The sequence below is a fragment of the Phascolarctos cinereus genome, unplaced genomic scaffold (genome assembly GCF_003287225.1).
Source record: "Phascolarctos cinereus isolate Bilbo 61053 unplaced genomic scaffold, phaCin_HiC Scaffold_1;HRSCAF=81, whole genome shotgun sequence".
NCBI classification, from domain to species: Eukaryota; Metazoa; Chordata; class Mammalia; order Diprotodontia; family Phascolarctidae; genus Phascolarctos; species Phascolarctos cinereus.
This window is the reverse complement of record NW_027555514.1, coordinates 74,422,794-74,449,340: the sequence shown is the minus strand read 5'-3', so window position 1 is coordinate 74,449,340 and position 26,547 is coordinate 74,422,794.

Here is a 26,547-nt window from a genome sequence, read left to right as displayed (position 1 = left end):
CTCTGTGCCTGTGTCTGTCTGTGCCTGTCTGTCTCTCTCTTTCTCACTGCCCCTCTGTCTGTCTCTGTCTGTCTCCCTCACACACACACACACACACACACACACACACACACACACACACAAATATACTCTTTCTACATACATATTCTGGTCAAGGAATAAGAAAATAAATCATTTATTATATAGCAGCTATTTCAGGATGAGAACTGAGCATCTTTTTATAGTTATTTAAGGCTTAACATGCCTTTGAAAGGGAAATGAATATTGTTTCAGTGTGCTTTTATGAATGTATGGAAAATATTAAGACGTATTTAATAAAACTAGGATTTTAAGCAACCTCTAGATACTATAATTAGCTGTACTCTGGATCCCATAATTAGCTGCCAAAATCTCTTCAATAAGTACTCAGAAAGAACTTTGAAATAAAATTGCAGTCATAACCTCCCCTGGCAAAGATGCAGGTGCACCAGGCCTCTCTGAATTAATGGTCATTTACAAATTCAATTCTTATTTTCCAGTTATATGAGTTGCCAGTTATGTCTTCAAATTCAAACTTAGAGACACAGGACAATTTCTTAAGACACATGTGCTGGTGAAACAAGATGTATTTGGGCAACTTGGAATAATTTTTTTACATTGTTGAAAAAGTGATTTCCATTTCCTCTCTGCCTATCCAATTCCTACATTTCCTCCCAAGTTTTCCTCAATCACTGCTCCTTTGTAAAAAAAAAAAAGTCTTTTCTGACAACATCAACCAAATATAATTCTTCTCTTCTCTGCACTCTTATAGTTTGCCTCAATTATTTAGGATTTGTTTAATAGTGTATCTGATATAGTTAGCTAACTTTTGGTAAGCATGATTTTCCTCTCAATCTGTTAGCTCCTGGAAACATGCTTTTTTTTTCATCTTTACATAACATCATGGTATCTCATGCAGTAATCTACATATAGTCAGTATTGGATAATTAATTATTGATGGATGGTTATTCTGATACTTGGACATCCTAAGGCAGCCTATAGTTCCTTCCCCTCCTTCACTGAACTGTGAAGAGAACCAGATTAAAACATAAGTGGAAAATATTTAACAAAATAAGTAAAAAATATAATAGAACATATATAATGTTAATGTGTGCTTTTCAAAGCAAATATTCAGCCCAAAGGGGTTCTTTTGGGCCACTTACAGACCCTGTTTTAACTTGATTTTGACACTTGTTTCCTGGGGTATATATGGCAGTGTTGACTATTTAAGCCATTGTTTTTATATAGGCTGTCACTCCACAGACCTGAAGTCAAGGTGAGTTCTAAAGTTTCTGGGTCATCCAACAATTTGTGGAATACTTTCTGTTGGAAAGTTCATCCTTTTGTGTTTACTTTTAGACTCAAGGCACAGAGCAAAGATTGAAGTTACATTATTGATGATGGATTATATAGCAAGCTTAATAAAAAATGGATCATATCTATTTCTGTCTTGAAACTAGTAATCCAAGGAAGACACTGTTGGAGGAATTTGCTATTTATTGAGTTCTGAATAAATGTTTCCATCTGAATGTCCTAGTATGGAATTTGGACTCTAGGAATATCTTCATATATAATGCTTCTAGAGAGACTGGAAATACTTCAAGAGCCTGTGGATAAGGTAGGTAATGTTAATATGAGGAAATTATGGGGAAATATGTTCCTACTAGAGAAAATGTTGTGCCTAGTCAGGACCATGGAAAATATTTGCTCAACTTGCAATACTTATTCTCAAAATGTTTCTTAACAATGTTTCTTATTCTTCAGTTGAGAAACTACATGCTTCCTTCATCTTATTAGATATTGATCCAACATATAATAGCAGGGCACCCTCACAAGTATAATGGATTTGTAGTGAGAAGGCCTGGATGTGAGTCTTGGCTCCTTTATTCGTAAGACAATTGACACTGGGAAAGATATCTAACCTTTCTCACCCTCAGGTTATTCAACTACAAAATGAGAATAGTGATATTTCTACCATTTACTTCACAAAGTTCATAATTCATAGATATGGAGACAGAAAGCATTTTGGAGACCATTTAATCTAACACCATTTTGCACATGAGGAAACTAAGGCCTAGTATAGGTAAAGGATTTTTTTAAATTATTATTTTAAATCTAGCACTTTACCCACTGAGTCTAGCTTTCTTGATTGACATAATTTATGTAAAAAAGTACTTTATTATCATAATGTTCTACATAAATGTCAGTTTCTGCAATCATTCAGATGGAATGTTGACATAAGAGATTTTGACCAATTCTCTGAAATGAAGAAGAGTGTTAAATCTATTCTATTTAAAAAAAAAAGAAACTATTTTTGAAAGGAACAATTATTATTTATGCCTGCTTTTATATCAATTTTTTTTCTATTATATCTCCTTCCATAAAATTTTCCCTTTTGCAACAAAGAATAATTAGAAAAATCTCAAAAAGAATTTCCATCTGATTATGTATAAACCATTTACCGAACACAGTTCCCCACTTCTTTTTTGTTTTTTTTTTTGAAGAAAAAACACTTCAGAACTAGCTAGCAATTATATTACATACTATATTGGTACATAAATGTAGTTATACTATGCTGTTCAAGAAAGCAGTTGAGTAACATTTTCTGCAGTAAACTTAATCTCAAAGGAGGCAAGTGAATTGTCCATTAAAGAAGATGGGGGGGCAGCAACTGAATCTTCCCTTGAGAGTGGGTACACTGGACCTGAGAGTGGTAAGAATACAAAGTATATGTCATCAAAAGAACATGCAAAACATCCATTTGCAGATGGATCCTCATATTTCTTTTATTCTTTGCATTTAAATGCCCTCCTTTTAAGTTTCATTATGACTGAATAAACTGTGAATCATAGAGCGAGAAAATATTCAATTATTATACTGACATAGTACAGAGATCCTCTCATCGCTAATGGAATTTTCATATTTGGACTGAAATTGGTGTAAATGAATTTCCCGTTAAGGAGCATTAATTTCACTATTTTCTTGTTTGATATAAATGCCTTGTAATATCAAGATATGTGTTAGTTTGCAACTGGATAGGAATGAAGTAGGGGAGGGAGGATCCTCCTGACAAGTTTAATAGCTATTAGTTGCTCAGTTTGGCATCAGGAAGAAAAAAAAAATCAATTCCTCCTCTTGCTTTCCTAGGCTAATTACATACAAGTGTTTTACTCAGTTTCATGCAAGGTCCTCTAATGCCACCCCCACCCCACTGTCCAAAAGCATTTAACAAACTCCTTTTTGTCATCTACATTTTCTTAGTCATTAACCAGCCATATAATAGTCAAACAATTATCTTATCATTCATTTCCTAAGACACCTTGTGAAACCTGATAGACATTTTTCAGTATTAATGGAATACAATTATACTCAGGTAATACCCAACACATTTTGCATTGAATGAATCATTTAGGGAAAAAATGAAAGGCCAAATAAGAGCTAATATACCAGATAGGGTGGAGAGGGAATACCATTATGTATATTGGAACCGATGAAAAGCTGTCACTAGATAAATGTTCAAAATAAGCACTTAGAGTTTCTGATGAGATGAGTTTTGTTGATAGTATTAAGCCAAGTATTTCATTAGTAGCTCAGTCAGTTTCTCTTCTCTCTTCCCCTCCTCCTCTTTTTCTGTCTCTTCCTCTCCCTTCCTCCCTTCTTCTCCCCTTATACTTCTATGAGCACAAAGGAACTATCTTCTATGTCTATTATTAGTATCTTGCTGTTGCATCTTTTAATTAGGGAAAACATCTACTATTCTGTTTCCCTGGGCCAGGTTTTATCTGTCTGTGGTCACAAAGACAAGCAGAAACAGCTTGCCTAATCATCCCTGAGAACTCCAAAAAAGAATCTGCCAATAACAGTATGAATGCATGTAGACACAGCTAATTACTACTAGTCTGGTACTTCCTGATGAGGCCATTCTCTTTCTTCTAAGTTCTGGATTGTTTTAAAGTGTCATGGACTGACAGAATTGTCTGCTGGTCCCCTTTGCTGCTGTATTCTACTGCTACATCATCTATTCAGTTATTTGGATTCTATCTTGCTACCATGTATCACCTGCATTTTTCTCAGATACTTCTGATCTACACTACAGGAAATTTTGACTCATTTCTTCCTTAAGCTCTTTCAGCATTCAGTCATCTTACGCGTTAGAACTCCCTTCCAAAACAAAACCGAACCATGACAGTAGTGCTTGTTACTCAAGTTTCCACTTGGAATGTTACTTTTAATTGACCATTGACTGAATTCACAATTGCAGGATCAAAGAGGGTTGCAGAGAACAACACGATTGTGTTCATGAGAGATACACGCCTCTATAGTTCTTTCTTGTCATTAATGCCTAAAGGCAATTAGCTCTTGTTCCCTGTTTAATTAGGATGATCTATATCCCTTACTCTTTTTTTTCATTCTAACATAGGAAGATGATGAAGTATTCTTCCTTAGATATCACAACCTAGATCACCAAGGGTTATCAAAGTGCTTAAATTATTCCTTATTCAGTTTTAGAAAATATGTTAGTAAATTGAAGAAATTAAGCACAGAAAAGTAGGGAATATATGTTACTCCCAAACACCATGATGTATAATAATGATTATTCTCCTATCAAAATAATGTCATTCTTAGAGGTTTCAACACTCATGATGTCTTTCAGTATTTCCTTTTTTTGATTAACTTTAAACAACATCTCTCTCTCTCTCTCTCTCTCTCTCTCTCTCTCTCTCTCTATATATATATATATTATATATATATATATATATATATGACAATAGGATATAACATAATAATTAAATAAGATGGGCAAATTATGCCACAAAATGAAAAGTATGGAGAAAGAGTCAGAAACTAGTAGAGGATATAGAGAAAACAGTGTTACTGATTTCTAAATTCTTCATCAACTTTTTTTTTCTTTTTATTAATCTAAAAGGAGTTCATGTAAGATTATTTCCTATGAATTTCTTAAGTGAAATTTCAAATCTCATGGGATAGGATGCCTATGCATTGATCCGAGGTTAGTTGTTTAAAAACTTTTAAGGATGCATGATGTTGTCATTGTCAAGATTCCCTCCCCCCGTAAAATAGATTCATATCATTCCATGCCTTTCTCTGTGCAATCCTTGTTCACGTTTTCTTGACCATCATATGTATAGTGTTCCTAGTTGCTATGGGTCAATACGAGCACCTCATTATTTGTTTGGTTATATCTAGCTACTCTTCCTCGCTTCATTTGCTCAAGTGTTATTTCTATTTTGCAATGAGGATTTAGTTCTCAGAAAAATCTCAGAGTATGAAGAGTTTCTGAGGACCATCTAGGCCTATATGAAGCTGAAAAAAAGTCTTCTTTGTGATCTATATATTTAGTAAACTATTCATCCAGAAATATCTCTGATAAAATGCTATAAAAATGATGTCAGATCTCTTCTCTTTATTTCTGTTTTTTGTCCTTCTTTCAATTTCATCATCAAGTGCTCTCAAGCTAATCTGTTCTGCTTGATATTCCACTAAGCTGTATGGCTTCCTTGCTCTTTAGCTACTTATCCCCCTTTTATTGAGTTATACTTGTAAAAATCTTTCATCAGCATCCTTTGTAGTGTTTTCCCAATGAATTTACAAGTAACATTGCCTTTGTCAGTCTTCTTGACAAGAAGTAGGAGTGTTTGTTTAATGCATAAGGTATTTTTTGGCTAATTTGGCCTCCTTATTGTGGTAACTGTTCCACATCAATTAAACCTTTCTGGAAACACAAACAGAGTCAGTGCCTTGGCTTTAATCCATTTCCTTTTGTTGTTGTTATTGTTGTTTTTGATTTGATGGTTGATTTAAACAGATTTTGCTAGAGTTCCTTACTGTGCCCCTTTCACCTTTGTCCCTCTTCTAATTTATGTGTACTTTGATTTTTGATTTCCTCTAATCTGTTGTTGATTTGTCTTCTCACAGATAGAGTATGTCAAAATGACTTCTAAATATGTAACTAGGGTTTTAGAACATAGTCTATTTTCTATTTCTACACTTAAAGCTGTTCACAGCTTTCCAAATCCGGTAAATTTGCATTGCCTTCTCAACAAATAACCATGATGCCTAGGTACAAGATTTCTGGATAATCAGAAAGTTTTTTAACCTTTTTTACTTCTTGATCTCAAATACTATTTTGTGCTATGATTTTTGCTACCTTTTCCTGTGCTTATTTTTGCATGGGGATCACAGAATATCATACCATGTACTGACTTAAGTTAGAGGATTTTGTCATTTTCTTCAATGTCTATTATGATGGATTAAATGTCCTTATGGTATTTTGTTTACTTACACTCATCTCAGCAATACAAGCCAAGGTATTTGAAAGACCTATGAAACAATGAAATTTTACAATATGTATATTTTTTCCTCATTTTGCTTTCATCTATAACCATTATTTTAAAAATATTTTGGCAATTTGCAGCATGAGTCACAGGTTATGTGTTCTTCATGAAATATTTTGCAGATATGGACATAGTTCTTGAGCTCAGGGCTCACATTTTAAGCCTGTATACATAAAGCTAATTTCTTCCAATGCATTGAAAAACTTGTGGAAACTGCCAATATCTTTTAGGTTACCAGTGTACTATTTCAGCAAACTCCCATTTGCATAAGTTATGTGATCCCAGAGCCACCTGAAAAACTGAATGCTTATTTATTTTCTGGATGATGTTGATACATAAGGAGAAGCTGCCCTGGTGAGATTATAATATAAAGAGAAATTGAAGATTCACTTGCGAGAGTGAAAACACTGGAAGTAGACAGCTAGGTGGCTGTTTCAGGTCAAACTTTCACAGTTTAAACAAATAATAACAACAGCAATGCAACATTTTGCAATGACCACTTTTGATAGACTTAGCTCTTCTCAGCAATGCAATGATCTAAGACAATTCCAAAAGAGTCATGATGGAAAATGCTATCTATACCCAGAGAAAGAACTATGGAGATCAAAGCTTACTATTTTCTCTTTTTTTTTCTTTCTTGTGATTTTCCCCTTTTGTTCTGATTCTTCTTTCACAACATGACTAATGTGGAAATATCTTTAATATGATTGTACATGTATAGCCTATATCAGATTGCATGACATCTTGAGAAGGGGGGAAGTGGAGGGAGGGAGGAAAATTTACAACTCAAAACCTTATAAAAGCAAACGTTGAAAACTAAAAATAATCAATTAAAAAAAAAGCCACAGCAACAACATTAACAAACTTTCTGCTAAATGAAATCCAAATCAGACTGACACTAAACATTAAAAAGTAATTCTCAATTTTATTCATGCCATGCATTCTAAACTTTCAAATCTCCATCAGTGTAATGTACTTTTAGTTGTACAAATTAACTATGACTTTCAACTTATTTTTAGAATTGCTAGGCATTTTAATCCAATAAACTGTATCTTATAAACTTCAATATTTGAAATCAGTACAAAGATGAGAAATTAATCTCCTCTTTGCTACATGAAATAAGAAATGTTATGACCAATGTAAAGGAGCAGAGGGATAGCATTTGCTGTTGAATATCCTCTTATCTACAATGAGGAGAGAAACTTGTATATGATGGCCTGAAGGAGTTTTAATTAATTTCAAGTAGTAGACATGAAAATGCGAAGTTCATATATGCAAAGCAGTTTCAGAAGCATTAAATAAGTCAGTATGTTGTGACTACCCAGTGCTGGAATAAATGATTGATCTCATTTTCAGGAAACTATTCAGACAACTCTGTGTATGTGTGTGTGTGTGTGTGTGTGTGTGTGTGTGTGTGTGTGTGTGTGCATGTGTGCATGCATGTGTAAGTGATATACCTGGATTACATATGTAGAAAGTATCAATGGCATTTATTGACTCTCATACATACTCTCTTCCTATGAAGCTATTATCAATGTGAATCTTGTTGAAAATGAGACTTCATAATTGATTTTCTTGGATTTCTGTTTCATGTTTGCTTATTTTCCCATACATTTCCATTGCTCTTTTCAATTTTGAGCCCCTGTATTTAGGGGGCATATTCTAAAACAGATGTACTGTTTTTGCAAGAGAACTGATTGTTCTTTTCATCACATCTTTTCATGAGTCAGAAATAATCCAAGTGACATAGACAACTTGAAGAGAAGGTTCTTCCCTGAACACATTATGTTCTGTCATCACTTCATAATACTGGTTTTGCATTGGATTTTTTTTTTATTTAACATGTATAGAGTTGGCTTTATTTTATTAGAAAACTAGATTAGCCCATTAAAATATCTCTATGAAATTTAGCCTATGAGTAAACATTGATATCATTGAGTTTTGTTCAAGTACATAAAAAAAAAAGGAAGGGGAATCAAGATCAGGGAATATTTTGGCCCAATTTCCTAACTTTCCCACAGGGAGATTTTCATTGTGATTTTTTTTAATGGCATCATAAATATCTACAAGAGAGTGATAATAAAACAAAAACAAACTCTCCCCCCAACACACAGCTTTCATGAGACAGCCTGGCCTACTAGATAGAGAATTTCTCTTGGAACTATAACAACAAAGATTGAAGTTTTGCCTCTGACACATAATAGCTTTTTGACCATGGTTGATTCACTTAAACTCTCAATGCACTAGAAAACTTTCTAAAACTATCTATATTATATTAGTTGTAGATCTGTACCAGTGGAGGGACTTTCCACACTTGGAATAGCCAGCAGGTATGAAAGTGTTAGTCTTAGGTCATTCCTCTCTCTCCCAAAAAGGCTTTCACTTTTAGAATATACTAAGAATTAGTTATTTGCATATGACAACAAAAAAGAAGTCAGACACTCATTTGCACATCAGAAACAGATTTGAGTAACATCAAAAGTATATATGATCTCTTGACTGTGGTATGCTTCTTTATCTTTTATTTTACCCATTCTCTTGAGTCATACAGTCATATATAGCTTATGTTTTTGAGGTAAAAATACACTATGTAAGTCTAAGAGATATATAGAAGAAAGAATAAGTTCCCAAAATAGAAACATATGAAAATAAGGAATTCATTTGTATTATTTTTAATGCTGAACATTTGAGTTTACATAAATATAATAAATCACTACACAATTATTTGGAGTAGTTAGGAAATAGAAAGTTAACATTTCCAAAATTTGGTGTGTTAACTTTCCTTATTCCAGCAATTCCACTGATATATTATATATACCTAAATACTAGTATTACTGTATCTCTCCAAAAAGGGAGGCATTCCGGAGCACCCAATAGTATCTGATTTGAAGTCATGTCTATATTTAACTACCAATCAGTATTCAAATGGATTTGTGATCCCATCTATTGAGGAGTTTGAGTTTCTTATAATGATATAAGTTATAACTCATTCATACCTGCCTCTCCTGTCACATTCTTGCCCATGGTCTTTCAAAAATTCACTATGGGGCTTTCTCCAATATACTAAAGTCTTTCCTTGCTTTCTCCAGACATTGTGATGGTGACAGTAAACTACTCTGGTACTTCCTGTTGCCTCTAGTTCTTTCAGATGTTCTTGTCCCAACATACAGTTAATTTCTTAATGTTGTTATTTATTACAATTCTTCTTTAAAGTTCCTCTTTTCATATTTTGCAGACCACTCGTACCCGGAATGCACCTCTCCATTGTGCTGTGTGTGAAACTTAACTTTTATTGTTTCAATGGAAGTTTTATTCTATATATTCTTATCTCAACTTATTGACAGCAACACTATCAGAATGTTAATATTAAAACAGGGGACCTTGGGTTTTATGGGATGCTTGAACATTTGTAAAGGAGCTTTTCTATTTCTTGAAGTCAATCTAGCCCACCCAGCTCCCATTCCCCTGTGGGTCTGACTCTTTATTCATGTGCACTTCTTCTAGGCTGCATCCCAATGAACTAACAATGCATAGTATCCATCAAAATATTCTTGGTATTTCCCATAAGGAAAGCTAGCTCTTTTCCTGAAAAATATGCAATATGTTTGTAATGACCACATTGACCATTTTTCAATTGGATCAATTTCTACATAATTAGTAATATCATTCATAATCTATTTAGATTGCTAAGACACAAAAAAGTATTAACATTGAATTTAGTGTGATAAGAATTGATTGATTATCTACTTATGAAAGACATTGTGTTAGGGACTGCAATACTGTGACATAGATGCATTGCTGGGCTTAGTATCATAAAGACATTGGTTCAACCTCAACCTCTAACACTTACGAGTTGTGAATTACTGGGAAAGGTCCCTAACTCTGAGCTTCAACCAATTCCCAAAGTACTTACCTACTAAATCCTTGGGCAGAAAGTTTCCAAAGCTGAATATCGCTACATTGAGAAAATCACAGCTGTGTAGAAATGTGGCTCTTCAGCTCACTCAGACTAGGAAATTCAAAATTAATAATCTGCCTAACCTCTGCTTCAAAAACATCTGTCCACTCCACATTGCCTTATCTTAATTTTCTTTTGTCTGTGTGAGTGTGACTTGCCATTGGAGCAAACCAAGAAAGTTAAGAAGAATTATTAATTATTTCTGGAGTTTAGCTTGGAGGAATTTGCATTGTGTGACAATAATGAAATATGATTGTATTTAACAGTGTGTGTATTTTTTTGAAAATAGATCTCTTGGCAGAAACAAAATATTTCTCAAGAGAAGAATTATAAACTCTTAATAAAAAGAACACCCAGGTAGAACAGTGGATAGAATGCTGGGTCTGGAGTCATTAAGGCTCATCTAGCTGTGTGACCCTGGGCAAGTCATCTCACCCTGTTTGCTTCCATTTCCTCATCTGTAAAATGAGTTGGAGAAAGAAATGGCAAAGCAGCTTTACCAAGAAAACCCCAAACAAAGTCATGAAAAATTAGACATGACTGAACAACAAAAAATTTTCAAAGTGGTAAAGTAATGGAAGTACTAAATTTAGAATCAGAGGACCTAAGTAAATTTAAACCTCAACTTTGCCACTTACCCCATGTATATCTCTGGATAAATCAGTTAACTTTCTGGAGCTTCATGTTCCCAACTATAAAATGAGAGGACCAGATAACCTCTAAAATTACCTTTTAGTTCTAATGCTATAATTCTATGAACAATCATAAGAAATATTGCTCCAAATGACTTCTACTAAAAGATTTGCTGATCTAAATAACTGTGAGGTTTTTACTTTAAATCCAACAAATTGGAAGAGATGATAAAATATGGGACAAGTAAATGTTGGAGGGGCTATGAAAATACCAGCACGCTAAGTTAGTGTTGGTAGAACTACGTATTGATCCAACTCTTCTGAAAAAAGGCAATTTGTAATTATGCTCAGAACATGCAAAAAGATCTATATCATTTAGCATGGAATACTGCTAGGCAGGATATATCATAAGTAGGCCAGATATAGCAAGGAAGACCTCAAATGCCCTAAAATATTCATAGCAACACTTTTTTTTTGAAGAATTGACAGCAGAATAGATACATATCAATTTAAAATGGCTAAATAAAGTGGTCCATGAGTACAATGGAATGATTACTATAAGAAATAATATGTGGATTTCAGAAAAAAATAAAAACATGGTGAAATTTAGAAGAATGGCTAGCGAATGAGGTAGGCAGAACCAGGAAAACAATATACAGAATCATTTCAGTAATATAAACGGAAAGAAACCAAAGAGAGAGAGAGAGAGAGAGAGAGAGACAGAGAGAGAGAGAGAGAGAGAGAGAGAGAGAATGAATTTAACACTACAACTATAGTGACCAAACTTGGGATCAAAAAGAAATGAAAAAAAATATAGATAGATAGATAGATAGATAGATAGATAGATAGATAGATAGATAGATAGATATAGATATATATGTATCTTCTCTTTTTTTTACAGAGATAGGGGACTATGAATGTAGAATGGTACATGAACCTTCAGACTCAGTTAATTTATTAGTTTTGCTGAATTAATCTCTATTTGTCTCTGTCTCTGCCTCATCTCTGTGTCTCTCTGTCTTTGTCTCTTTCTCTCATTCTTTGTAACAAAAGATCTCCTTCAAAGCCCACCTCACGAACCACATCTACATGGGATATTGCCTTCTTCCCCAAGCTATTGGCCAAGTTCCCAAAACATTTCGTTGGTATTTAGTTGATTAGTCGTATCTGACTCTTCATAACCCCATTTATGGTTTTCTTAGCAAAGATGCTGGAGTGGTTTGCCCTTTTCTTCTCCAGCTCCTTTTACAGATGAGGAAAACTGAGACAAACAAGGTTAAGTGACTTGCCCAGGGTCATACAACTAATAAGAGTCTGAGGCCAGATTTGAACTCAGGTCCCCCCAAATGCAGGGCCGGTTGGCACTCTATCCACTGTGTCAGGTAGCTGTCCCAAAAATTAACCTCTGTTTATTCTATATGTACTTGTCATATGTCTATACATATGCAGATATACTCATATGCATATACATATATACACACAGTTTTTTACTTTCCTTCCTTCCCCTGAATATTGAATGCAAGCATGCAAGCATTTTGAAGGCAGAGACTTTGACTTTTTTTACTTTCTGTCCCCAGAGTCTGACACACTGTAAATGTTTAATTCATATGTAAGGAATGATTGAGGGGTTGGCTAACTAGGTAGGAGTGATGGTATTGAATATTTGGAAAGCACAGTGATTTAAAGGCAAAATATATCATTCACAATTAAAAGAAATGAAAATATATAGACTCAACCAACAAGTAGTCACATAAGTGATACAGTGGATAGAAAGCTGGACTTAGCAAAATCTAAAAAACCTTCAAATCCTTCCTCAGAGACTTACAACTTTTGTGACCCTGGCTAGACAAGTCAGTTAATCTCTTTTAACCTTTCTTTGCCTTATTGTCCCAGTCTATAAATGGATTTAACAATAGAATCTGTCTTCTGTTGTTGTAAGGATCAAATGAAATAACATTTGTAAAGTGCTTTGCAAACAACCTTAAAATGTTATGGAAATGTGACAATGATGTTGATGTTGATGGTGGTGGTGGTGGTGGTAGTGGTGATGATGATGATGATGATGGTGATGATGGAGGTGTTGTAGCCAGTCATCTTGAAATTTCTGCTTTACATCAAATGCTTTTTTTGGAAATTGAAACCCTACCTAGGAAACTTCCATATCACCATAATCTTCTTTCTTCTGGGATTGAGTTAAAATACTGACTATATGAAGTGGCATTTAAAAGGAGTCAAAATTCATAAAGAAACTATGTATTCCAGGTCTTATGTTTATTTTTTTCTTTTGTGAGAAAAACACATGGATTATTAGCAGAGAATTTTGAAATTGAGAATGTTTCTTGAGCTAGGTTTTCCCATTTTATAAATTCCTCTCCACGGGTACTTTAGTGTTTCTTTCATCATATCCCAAAAGTGCCATTTTTCATAAAGTGAGTCATTTGCCAAATGTCAGTACACTCTTATAGGAGTTCTTCTCTTCTTATAAAGACCCTAACAGGGAGCAGTTGACATGCTAAAATAATTTGGCTTGATAGATTTGTTTATCAATCATGGAAATGGTAGTAGAATAATTGATGGGTGAAGTTTTGTCCACTCAGCTAGAATTATGAGTGGGTAAAGGAAGTGAGGAGGGATACAGTAGAAAGAACAGTGAATTTGGCAGTTACAGTACCTGGTCTCTAATCCCCACTGTCACTTCCTACTTTTGTGATTTTGGGAAAATCATCAAGCCTCTCTGGCCCTCAGTTTTCCTTGTTTATAAAATAAGTCATTCAACTCAATCACCTCTAAGGTTATTTCCAGTTCTAAATCTATGACTCCCTCCCCCCACTTAGAAAAATAAAGCATCAGTGACTACAAGTGATAAATGCAAAGTCCAATTAGCACTTAATTGATCTTGACTTGGTGTCTGACATTTTCTTTTGTTCTCGTTCCAAGAACCTTCCCTGAGTGCCGGAAATGAATTATGCTTGTAGGATATGGGCCAAGTCAATCTATGTTGCTGTGGATGGAATGCAGAATATTAGAAAAATAGAGCTGCAGTCTTTGTATGTGAACTGGAACAAATGAAAATGCATCTTCTCTGGGAAAATGGATTATACCAACAGGTAGGGCTTGAAAGGTGGTGCATATGAAGTATCCAAAAGAAGCAGTGTACTTGTGGAAACATAAAGACATGAAAACAGAGGATCTCAGCACTGTGTTTTATAACAGACAGAAGCTAGTGGCTGCATGGATTTCATGTTTGGAAACAAAGACTTTATACCTTAATGAATTCATACAGCCATTGCCATTTTGTGGAAAGCCTTCTGTAGATGGCATTGAGTAAGTAGTGTTTTCATTACATAAATTATGTACACACCATTTCCTGACTCACTCTAATACTGTTAAGGCATGTATTCAGCACTTCTACAATATCATGAACAAAAAAAAATGGTATCTGGAATGAAGAGGTGATCATAGGCATGGCTACTATTTACAAAAGAAGATTTTAGAAATCATATGGCAAACAAAAAATACACCTATAATCCAGGTGATCTGCATGAGAACCAGTTATTTGGATCAAACACCTTCTGCAAATTATATGGTGACGTCTGGGTCTTTTGGCTCACCACCAAGTGCATTGCTCCCTGGCTTGGCAAAAAAAAATGATTGACTAATGAGCAATCAAAGAAGAAGAAAGACTCACAATCTAAACATGTATAATAAGAATGATCATGTTATACAACCCATTAAAATGAAAAACAGTTCTGTAATACTAACAAAATTGTGAAACAAAGAAATTGGTATTTCACCGAGATAAAGTTTTGAGCCTGTTTAATCACTGGGATAACAGGGAACTACTTCTGGGCTCAAATTTTAATGAATAAATGTCCATGTCCAACCCTAAAACAAGGACTATAAGTCAGTACCATTTGCTTTATGAAATTGTCCTGTCTTAAAATAACAATGATAATAACAATTTAATATTTTTGTCATGCCTTGTTGTCAACAAAACCTTGAAAGGCAAACAGAAATGACACCAAGATGGAATTTTAGTCAAATTACTAAGGAAGAGTTTAGGGAAAATAAACAAAGTATTAGATAGGGGAATGTTTAAAGGACAAAGGAGATGTTTTCAAGGTCAATAGGGAAGAATTTTTCAAATTGTGAAAGGAAAAATGAAAATCAAATAAATTCTATTGTTGATGCCTGCCCAGTATGTATGTGTACATGCATACATCTCTCTATATACATATAATTTCTTGATAAAGATAAATGTCTATACCTGCATGTCTGTCTATATATCTTTTTATCTAGAGAGACAAAGGCAGAGACAGAAACAGAAATTTGAAGATTATTAGTTGTGATGGGCACAAACTTTTCCCCTTCTCTTACCTTCCGTTGCCTTCTCTTGAAAAAGTTCAAATTTGGTTAAATAATCAGAACAAGTAATACCTGTGGAGGAAGAATATAATGTTAGATTAAAACTAGGAAACAAGGAAACGAGATTTCTGTAAGTGAAACCTTCACTTTTCACCCTTGAACTCCTCCTTATCTAACACTTCTCTTGTGATCTTTAATGCAGTTCTCATGACTTATTTTGTATTCTAGTTATTTCTGAATGACATATCCCACCATTAAACTGAATGTTGCTTTCATACGTTTTTCATTGAAACTATTTTACATCAGCAATGGGCAATGTTTTAAAAATTGAATTGCATTCTTCCAACACTCTATTTTCTGACATGGTAAGGAATATGGCATTTCATGGAAATGAATGTGTAGTTAGTGGAAACTATCATTCTCATAAAGGTAGCTAGTGACCATTTTTAGCAAAGGGCTTTTGAAAGTGAATAAAGAGGCATTTGCCCCTCTGTATGCCACTAAAAATTGGCATGTGTCACTTAGGAATAGTTTTTCAATTCCTGCCTTTTGAGATAGATCTGTTCTTAATGGTCACAATCTTGGGTGTTTTAATTTTTATCTGACATAATAGATGTCATTTCTGCCTTTCTTACAATCTAGGGGAAAGTGCTGGTTATTTTAGAGGGTGTTTCCCAGTGAAGCTGCTTATTTAATCAGTCATGAGAACACATCCCTCTTTTCAGTTGTCCATTGATGAGGTCATAATGCAAATAATTGTTTACCTTCCCACAGACCAATCTGAAAGCAGGGTTTGAGACAACATACATGAATGCACAAAGCTCCATTCTTTCTTCATCCACTGGTTGTGGCCCTTTGTAAAGATCAATTATACTTTAAAAAAGCATTATTACTGATATTTCAAAGTTTTCAAGTCTTTCTAAAATAAATACACTCCCCCCATCCATCTGTATTTATTTCAATGTCTCCCCCAATTACTTTCATAGGTTATTTCCTCTGTGCTAATTTAAATGATGAGGAGTTTTTAGTTCAATTCAACAGTCAATACGGTGAGAATTAGTCTGCATCTAATCAATTTTTACCAGGAACATGTTGGAAGCAATAATGTTGTAAATTTGAGCTTAATGGATTTTCACAGGATTGTCTGTTTTCCATAATTCCTTTTTTCCTCATTTACTGCCCCCACCCACAAAAAGCCCTGAAAAGAGTCAATAAAAATAAAAATAAAAAACGGCACTTTTTATCTTTGACTATGGAAGGGACAAAGGCTGAAGAAGAAAAGAGACGTCATTGACAGAACAGGAATTGAGATTCTAGAATGCATTATCCTTTTTTTCCCCGCTCACTGTTCCAACAGTCACATCAACCTTGAAGAATTGATTACACTGCTATATTTTTTTTTTCTGTAATACTGTTTTTATGTAATGGGAAGTGCTTTCTAATAGCTATTCCACCACTCTCTCCCACCCTCCCCAAATACTACCTTATCTTTTAGGGAATTAATCCATTAAAAAAAATAGTGCTTAGGAAAACAAGGAAAAGAAAATTAATTCAGATAAACATTTATTAAAATAATGTTTTCTATCAATTGAAGAAAAAGTTTGGCATTGGAATTTCATCACAGGCTAGAATATCTTTAACTTCGGGGTACCAGAGCAGCTCTTAACCTCATCATGTAAATTATAATCCTAAACAACAATTATCCTGTCCAGATATTATATGTATATTCGCATGTATTCTCTGGTGATCATTACCTCTCTCAATCCAGCACACTGCTTCTAGAAAGGCAAAAGAGATGATAATAATGATAAATGACATTTAGATAGCATTTTTACACTGTTTACTTTTACAATGGACCTGTAATTTCAATCGTATAGGGAGCTCCCAGCAAGGAACTTCGTCAAACAGTGCAGAAGAGCACTTTCTCTGTAACCAAAAGTCTTAGAATGTTGTCTGGAATACTGAAAGTTTGTGACTTGCATAAGGTCAAACAATGATTACGTGTCTGAGGTTAAATTTGAACCCTATACTTTCTGACTCTGAGGCCAGCTCTTTATCCATTGCAACAATGCTGTCAAATTTGAAAAGGAACAGGGCCACTAACTGATACATAAGGATGCCTGCTAGTAGCAGATTGACTTAGAAACCCCTTATTAAAATTACCTGTGTTCTCCTGTATTTTTATTTATTTTGTTAAATATTTCTAATTACATTTTAATCTTGTTCTGGCCACACTCAGAAGTTCTATGGGCAATAATTTAGTGTTTTTTATACTTGTGCTCTATACCATGCTGCCTCACAATCCTTTACACATATCATCTAACTTAACCTCAGAGAAATGCCTTAAAGAAGGTAATGAAGATATGGGGGGCAGGAAGTGTTCTCTGACTAATTGATACTTTCCACTCTTCAATCAATATGGTCACAGAAAGAATTAAGTAGAAAATAAAGATGAAATCACTCCTGAGGGAGAAGGGACATAGACTATTTAGGTACACAGAAAGCCACTGACTTAAGGGATGAAGTAGTTTCAGGGACCATGATCCCTTGCATCCATGAAGAGAACCACTGTCAGTCAATCAAGGATTCAAGGAAATACTAGACTCAATTGACAGTGAAGTAAAACAATAGAGTTATGATAGATCTAGGGTTCTGCTACCCTCATGTCCTTTACCATAAAGTGCCATGCTGACCAGATAGTTTTCCATATGGAGGGAAGGGAAGTTGCATCTAGTTAGCTAAGTGACACTGTATCATTTGAATATCTTCACTGTTATAGGACAAAGTGAACCTCCTTTTGTTAAGTGTTCATTGACTTGTGAATGACTCATTTTGACCAAACACTAAACCTGAACAAGGTATTAGTGTTAAGCCTGCCCCTCATATTTAGCATAGTCAACAGTTTAGATGAAATGAGATGTCCTTATGACTCATATCTTGGTCAAGTTGTGGGGAGCAACTATAATGTGAATACAAATGCAGAGGTGAGGCATTTGGGTGGTAGGACCCTACCAAATTAAAGGTCTCAGGAGTCCTCCTAATTGTGTGTATGGGGAATACTCTCTAAGGATTCCCCTAAGGCAAAAATAATTAGTTTAGTGAGTGGTGAAAGAGGCTGCTTGGGAGGGTAAAGAAAGTGCTTAAATCATTTCTGGGTTGTTGTGGAGAAATTGTGGAGAAGGAGTCCACATTCCTCATCACCACTAATAAAAAAACACTGCTCAACTGTCATCTATAGGCAGATTAGCATAAGAACCCTGGGAATGATAGTGCCTCTGGACCAGCTAGCCTACTTGCAGACAACACCCAGGAAGTAAGCCCTGTGGAGATGCAGCGTGGCAACTCTCTGGCAACTCTTTGGAAGATCTAGAAAACAAAGTTCTTGTCACCAAAGTCTTCGGCACTGTCAAGTGGTTTAAAAGCAGGAACTGCTATGATTTTAGCAGTGGAAATGCCATTAGGAAGAGGCATTACCTCTTAGCACTGTACCATAGAACTATGGGACCTTTGCATCTGACCAGTAGCCAAAATCTTCCATATTCATTGTCTTCCCTCATTCAAATCTGAGCTCTGTGAGAGCAAGAGCTGTCTTACTTTCCTATTTGTATCCCTAGAACTTAGCATATAGTACAACTTAAAAAGGCTCCATTCATTCATTCATTGTTGTCGTTGACTGCTCTGCACAAATTGAACTGCCAGCACAGTAAGATTGAAAGCAAACCAAGCCGGTGGATTCAGCAACTAGAGCATAGTTCTATGTTTTCAGGAACTGTGCAATGAAGCATGAGGGGCAGCTTATGGAGCTCATGGCTGACAGAAGAGAAGCAAGTTCTTGGGTAAATGACCCAAGCAGTGACTGACAGGCAGCACCCAAGTACCCTCCCACCCCTACCCCATGGCGTCTGACCTAGAGGCTGAGGTGCCTGCTGAGACTGGAGCCATGGGACAGAATGAAAGAGGAAATGAGGTAGAGAATTGGGAATTCTTACAAGTGGCAAGAAAGCTCCACGGTTATTCTACCACAGCTCTCCTGAGCAGGCTTGTTCCCTGCCCTGCCCTGAGTGAGCCAGGGGTGGGCAGACATTATCTGCTAAGGAGAGAGGTAGCAGGTAGCAGGAGAGGTGGGGTGGTAGCAGGAGAAGTTCACACAAAGCCTTTAGGAGCCTCTGGAGCAATGGTCTACTCCTCAGGGCATGGTCTATTCTTCAGGGCATGGTCTATTGCAGCCAATGATGAGCTATTTTCCTCAACTAACTTCCATAGACTGGGGGAGCTCTATGAACACATACTTTTACAGAGTCAATTAAATTTATTAGGCCCTCCAGAGAAGGAATGCTATTTGTCCCTTTCTAGGTTCCAGAGATGGAAGTTATTCAATACCTGGCCCCATAAAGACAAACTCTCATTGCAGCCCCAACTGGTATCTGCAAGGGAAGGGGTAACGTTGCAAAACAAAATGGGTTTTATAGATAGAGGTTACATGGCTCCTCATTGGACTGCCACACCCCATGCCCAGCCTGCCTCAGAGGCTTAGATGCTAACTTCAGGGTGGAGTCCTACCAGAATATCTTTAGACTTTAGCGATGGAATTAATCCAAAGAAAAACCAGAGTCTGCCTGCTGAGTCAAGTTTTTGTGAATATATGGTTGGGGCACACCCAGAAGACTGCAGGCATGAGGCAGACTAAGGTACTGGTACTTGCTTCTCTGTGATATAAGAAGAAAACTCCAAGACATTAAGATCTTTAGATGCTGGTGAACCTACATTGCTAGCATAACATGCCCTATTTACCAAGGGACCCTTAAGTCTTCTTCTTTCCAGAGGGAACCATAATAATCTACAGCCTTGGAAGGTCTAAAGCAGGCTTTCCAACAATCTGTCACCTTGGCTTCCTTCCTTCATTCATTATAACAAGGCTCATTTTTTCTGGAGGTCTCTGCCCATAAAGACCAGGCTGAGGGGAAGTTAGGTGGTGCAGTGGATACAGCACTGGCCCTGAAGTCAGGAGGACCTGACTTCAAATACAGCCTCAGACCAAACACTTGATACTTACTAGCTGTGTGACCCTGGGCAAGTCACTTAACCCCAACTGCCAAAAAAAAGACCAGTCTGAGTGGAGTTTTCAGCAGGCACAAAAAAGAAGGTAAAATAAATTCTAGAGCTCCAAGTTCTCCAAAGATGTCCCTCACTACAGGGGGAAACAAATGATTGTCTGTTACTAAGCCCTCATTGCTATTGAACAAGTGATAGCCATGAAATCACCTTTTGACTAGATTTACTTATTATGTGTTGAGTAATGGAGACAGTCCCTCTAACAAAATGGGTATAGCACAGGAAGCTTTCATTGCAAAAGGCAGATGGTATGTTGGGGGGAAAAATCATTTGTTCCTGGTTTGCCCTTCCCAAACAGATAGTAATTGTGCCAGAACCTAAGGCTTACAGCCCAGATCCTGTAACCTTGCTTCCTCATATGGCCAATGGTCCCCTGTCTATTAGGACCTGACTCCTAAGAAATGTCATCTCTTACTAGAAAGGCATATACAACTGGATTTCAATAGCCATCAATCTAGTAACAGGAAATACCCAAGAGAAAGGAGATCCTGCCTAGTCTTTCCAGGTTGTAAGGGTAGCATGTGAGAGATCCTTGATGGACGGAACAGAGTAGACCTTTATCTCCACTAATTCCTGGAAGGGGGCTTTGGGTTTAGCAAAGTTATCTAGAGCCTGGACAGATAGGACTAGACAATTAAAACATGTCTTCTTTGAGGTCAGGACCAATGGAGGAGTTTTGACAGCGTTTCCCACTGCATACAGTTGTTTGGCAGGGATTGGGGGATATCAGCACTTATCAGAGATGTTACACGTTGAATAACCTGGTTGGACCCATTATAAAAACAGCAGAGTTTGGGGAAAGGGTCCATTGTCAATGACAACATTGTGGTGGCAGTGTCATATTGCACTAGCACATAAGACTACATAATTCCCCTAACTAAGGACAAGGCAGCTATTCCTGCCCAAATATGTTCCTTGATCCAGTTGGAGCATCCATCTCACTCAAGTGTTCCTCAACCTTTCCTCAACAGCAAAATGGCATTCTGCCACCTTGGGGAAAGAATTTTGCTCCCACTAAGAAATGTCTACATTGTCATGCACCTGATGGCCCAGGTTAGGGATCCAACCTCCCTGAAGGCATCTCTGTGACAAATCAGTGTCACCTTGCAAAGAAGAAAAGCTCTCCATTTCAGTAGTAGTAGAAAAGAGAAGAAAAGGCAATCTATCCTTTGAGGCTCACCAAAAAAATTTTAAAAATGAAAAACAAAGCAGAGGACAAAAATCAGCAATCCCAAACTTTTTCTCCCCACTTGAGCCTATGAGTTGGGTAGCTCTACATCTTTGCCATTCATAGTAAGTTTCCAAACATGCAGATGTGATAATGAGCCAATGAAACAGAGCAGCACCAGAAATTTCCCAGTGATAGCTGAGACTTAGGTGATAAGAATGGGGTATTTTTGGATACAGTTCTGGCTGACCCTCTTGGTCACTTCTTTATTCTTTCTCTAGAACAGAGTTGTTTTGGCATCAATATTCTTGGCCCCTCAGAAGGCTTGATGTTCCTTGGAGAAATACCTGGGTCCCACTCAGTTGTCAGATTTCCTTTCTAAGAATGGGGTATTTTTGGATACAGTTCTGGCTGACCCTCTTGGTCACTTCTTTATTCTTTCTCTAGAACAGAGTTGTTTTGGCATCAATATTCTTGCCCCCTCAGAAGGCTTGATGTTCCTTGGAGAAATACCTGGGTCCCACTCAGTTGTCAGATTTCCTTTCCTTTAGGATGATTTAGACAGCTTTCCAGAAAGGAACAAGGGCAAGGGGTGATAGGACCTCTTGTTTTCCAGTAGTGTGAGGGAAGTTAAAACTGTTGCTTTATAATTAGAGTGGAAGTGTATTTTCTTTTTTCAAATAATATTTTATTGTTTTTCCCAATTACATATAAAAACAATTTTAACCTATTTTTAAAGTTTGGAGTTCCAAATTCTATCGCTCTTTCCTTCCCTTCACCTCTCCCTGAGACAGTTAGCAATGTGACATAGGTTATACATGTTCAATCATGTAAAACATTTCAATATTAGTCATTTTGTGCATAAAGACTTAAACTAAAAAAAAAGAGAGTGAAAATAGTAGGCTTCAATCTGTATTCAGGTAATGCCAGTTGTTTCTCTAGAGGCAGATAACATTTTTTCATCATGAGTCATTTGAGATTATCCTGGATCATTGTATTGCTGAGAATAACTAAGTCATTCACAGTTGATCATCATACAATATGGTTATTACTGTGTACAATGTTCTCCTGGTTTTTCTCACTTCTCTTTATATCAATTCATTTGTCTTTCCAGGATTTTCTGAAAACATCCTGTTTGTCATTTCTTATAACACAATAATATTCCATTACAATCATATACTACAACTTGTTCAGCCTTTCCCCAGTTGATGAGCATCCCTTTAATTTTTGATTCTTAGCCACCATAAAAAGAACTTCCTTACATATTTTTGTACAAATAGGTTCTTTCTCCCTTTTTAAAATCTCTTTGGGGCAGCTAGATGACTTAGTGGATAGAGCACCAGTCCTAGAGTCAGGAGGATCTGAATTCAAATCTAGCCTCAGACACATGATGCTCACTAACTGTGTGACCCTGTGGGCAAGTCATTTAACCCCAATTGCCTCACAAAAAATAAATAAATAAAAATATATCTTTGGAATACAGAGCTAGCAGTGGTATTGCTTGTTTTGATATGTATGATTGTATAGTCCTTTGGGTATAGTTCCAAATTGCTCTTCAGAATGGTTGGATCAGTTCACAAATCCACCAACAGTGCATTAGTATCCCAGTTTTCCCACAATGGATACATATTTTCTTGGAAAAGAGAGGATCCTTTAGTTGATCTGGTGGTAATTCCAAGTCCCAGGATTAAGGTGTGGGAGGGTCTTTATTTAGCCTCTGTAGAAGAAGAGTCTTGCCCCTGCACTGAGACCAGTAAGGGGATACCGCTGATGTGACTGTCAGGGTTTTGGTAAGTGAGCTAAGGAAAACTGAGTCAGTGACAGTATTGGGAGAATCTTATTATCAATGTAGATACCAAGATAGGTTACACACGCAGAAGGCCTATGACACTCAGCCACTTTACTGCTCCCTAATGCATGTTGAATTGTTGACTGAAGCAGATGGCATCATCTCAGCTATCACCGGGAAATTTCTGGTGCTGCTCTGGTTCATTGGCTCATTATCACATCTGCATGTTTGGAAACTTACTATGAATGGCAAAGATGTAGAGCTACCCAACTCACAGGCTCAAGTGGGGAGAAAAAGTTTGGGACTGCTGATTTTTGTCCTCTGAATTTTTTTTCATTTTTTTTTAAATTTTTGGTGAGCCTCAAAGGATAGATTGCCTTTCTTCTCTTTTCTATGTCTTTTTGCAATTTTTACTTCCTATACCAGGATAATTGTCTAGTAAAAGTCCCCAAAACACTTAAATGTTAGTTGGTCCTCTCTAAGATTCTTAAGACCATGGTGGCATGGGGGTAGTATGTAGTAGTACTAGGGTGCTTTCCTCAACATTTCCTGCAACAGAGATTAGTTTTTTCTAATTTCCAAAAAAAAAAAAAACCAGTTAGTTTTTCCTAAAAGGCAATAAATTTGTCCCTGAGACTAGATTGATCCCTGCCTCCCTTGGCTGCAACTTCCTGGTCACTTAAGGACATAAAGCCCTACCCACATGAGTCAGGATGCTTCATACCTCTTCAATTTCTGAAGACCATGAGAGGCATTTTGTTCTTCAATATATCCTGTCCTGATGACTAGACGCTATTCCACATGGATAAGAGGAGGGTTATATCTAGAGAAACTAGGTGCCTTTTTGTCCATCTTGCTTATCCTTGTAGTGTTAGGGCAAAGTAAACTAACTTTATTAACTGTTCAGTGACTTGTGAATGCCCCATTTTATCCCAGCATCACCCCGAAGAGGATTTTGGTATTAAGTCCAATCCTAACAAACCTCTTGTGGAAAGAAAGCAATCTAAAGTTCTGTAATATCAAAAGAATGTGTTTTCTTGACCATAAGCATTGCCTACTTTTGTGGGCAGTGCTGCTGCATTTGAAGTTTGTGCCCACTTTTCCAATAGAATCCGTGTGTATTTGTGAGAATGAACCATCTCTGCTTCTACCATACCAAGATTCTCCCAATATTGTCACCCATTCAGTCTTCCTTATCTCACGCATCAAAACTCTGGGATCCATTTTTATCGCTGAAATCCTTCCTTCACTAATCCACACAGTCATTTACGTATGGATGTAAATGTATATTTATGTATGTATGTATACATGTGTATGTATTTGATTTATTATTATTCATGGTATATTGTTTTGTTAAAAATCTTTGTTTTGTGCTAATTACATATACTGGCTGATATTTAAGGAGAAAATCAATCATGAACTATAATGAGAGCATCCTTCACCCACAGACTATCCCAAAATCTGAGGCATTCATCTCCAATCTCACATCTCCAACTGCCTTTCAGATACCTCAAACTAGATATCCAGTAGACATCTTAAGTAAACATGTCCAAATCAAGACTCATTATCTTTCCCCCTAAATCTTCCTACCCTTCTATTTTCCCTATTTCTGTAAAGGATAGCTCCATTTTCCTGGTGCCTCAAGCTTACAACCTAGGAGAAATCCTGGATTCCTCACTACCTCTACCCTCATATACAAGCTGTTGATTCTACCTTATTACATCTCTCTAAGATGTCCCCTTCTCTCCTCTGACACTGATACTCCACTAATGTCTACCCTTATTACCTCATGCCTGGACTGTTGAAATAGCCTGTTAGTGGATCTGCCTGCCTCCAGTCATTCCCCACTATAATCTAGTCTCCATTTAGCCACTAAAATGATTTTCCTAAAGCTTACTTCTAACCATGTCACTCCCCTACTAAATAAACTCCAGTAGCTCCCTGTTGCCTCTAGGTTCAAATACAAAATGTTCTGTTTGACATACAAAGCCTTTTATAATGTAGCCCCCTCCTACCTTTCCAGTCTTCTTATACCTTACTCCCCAGCATGTACTCTTTAATCCAGTGACACTGGCCTCCTGGCTGTTCCAGGAACAAGATGCTCCATCTCTATCAGCTCTGGGAATTTTCTCTGACTGTCCCCCAGCCTGGAATGCTCTCCCTCCTCAACTTTGTCTACTGAATTCCCTGGCTTCTTTTATGTCCCAGTTATTCCCATCTTTCCTAGGAAACCCTTCTCAGCCCTCTTAATTCTAGTAACTTTACACTCTTAATTATTTCCTGCTTATCCTGCACAGAGATATGTTGGCAATATTGCAGGTTTTGTTCCAGACCACGTCAATGAAGTGAATACAGCAATAAAGCAAGTGGCTTTTTTGGTTCCCCAGTGCATGTAAAAGTTATGTTTCCACTATGCAGTAGTCTATTAAGTGTGCAACAATATTATGCTATATATGTGTGTGTGTGTGTGTGTGTATGTATACCTTAATTAGAAAATATTTTATTGATTAAAATGCTATCATCTGAATCTTCAGCAAGTCCTAATCTTTTTTGTTTGTGGAGGGTTTTACCCGGATGTTGATAGCTCTTGACTGAACAAGGTGATGGTTACTGAAGGTTGTAGTGGCTGTGTGATTTCTTAAAATAAGACAACAATGATATTTGCCACATTGATTCACTCTTCCTTCCATAAAAGATTTCTCTGTAGCTTGCAGGGCTGTTCCATAGCATTTTAACCACAGTAGAACTTCTTTAGAAATTGCAGTCAATTCTCTCAAAATCTGCCACTACTTTATCAGCTAAGTTTATGTAATATTCTTCAACATTGTTGTATCTCAGAGAATAGGGAGGCCTGAGGAGAGGGAGAGAGATGGGGAAATGAATGGCTGGTTGGTGGAGCAGTCAGGACACACAAAATATTTATCCATTAAGTTCTCCATCGTATAGGAGCAGGGTTTGTGGTGCCCCAAAACAATCACAATAGATTACTAATCACAGATCACCAGAACAAATGTAGTAATAATCATTATAATGTAGATATAGTAACCATAACAATGAATAATTTTGAAATATTGGAAGAAAACCAAAATGTGATGCAGAGACGCAATATGAGTGCCATGAAAAATGACACTGATATATTAGTTCAGTGT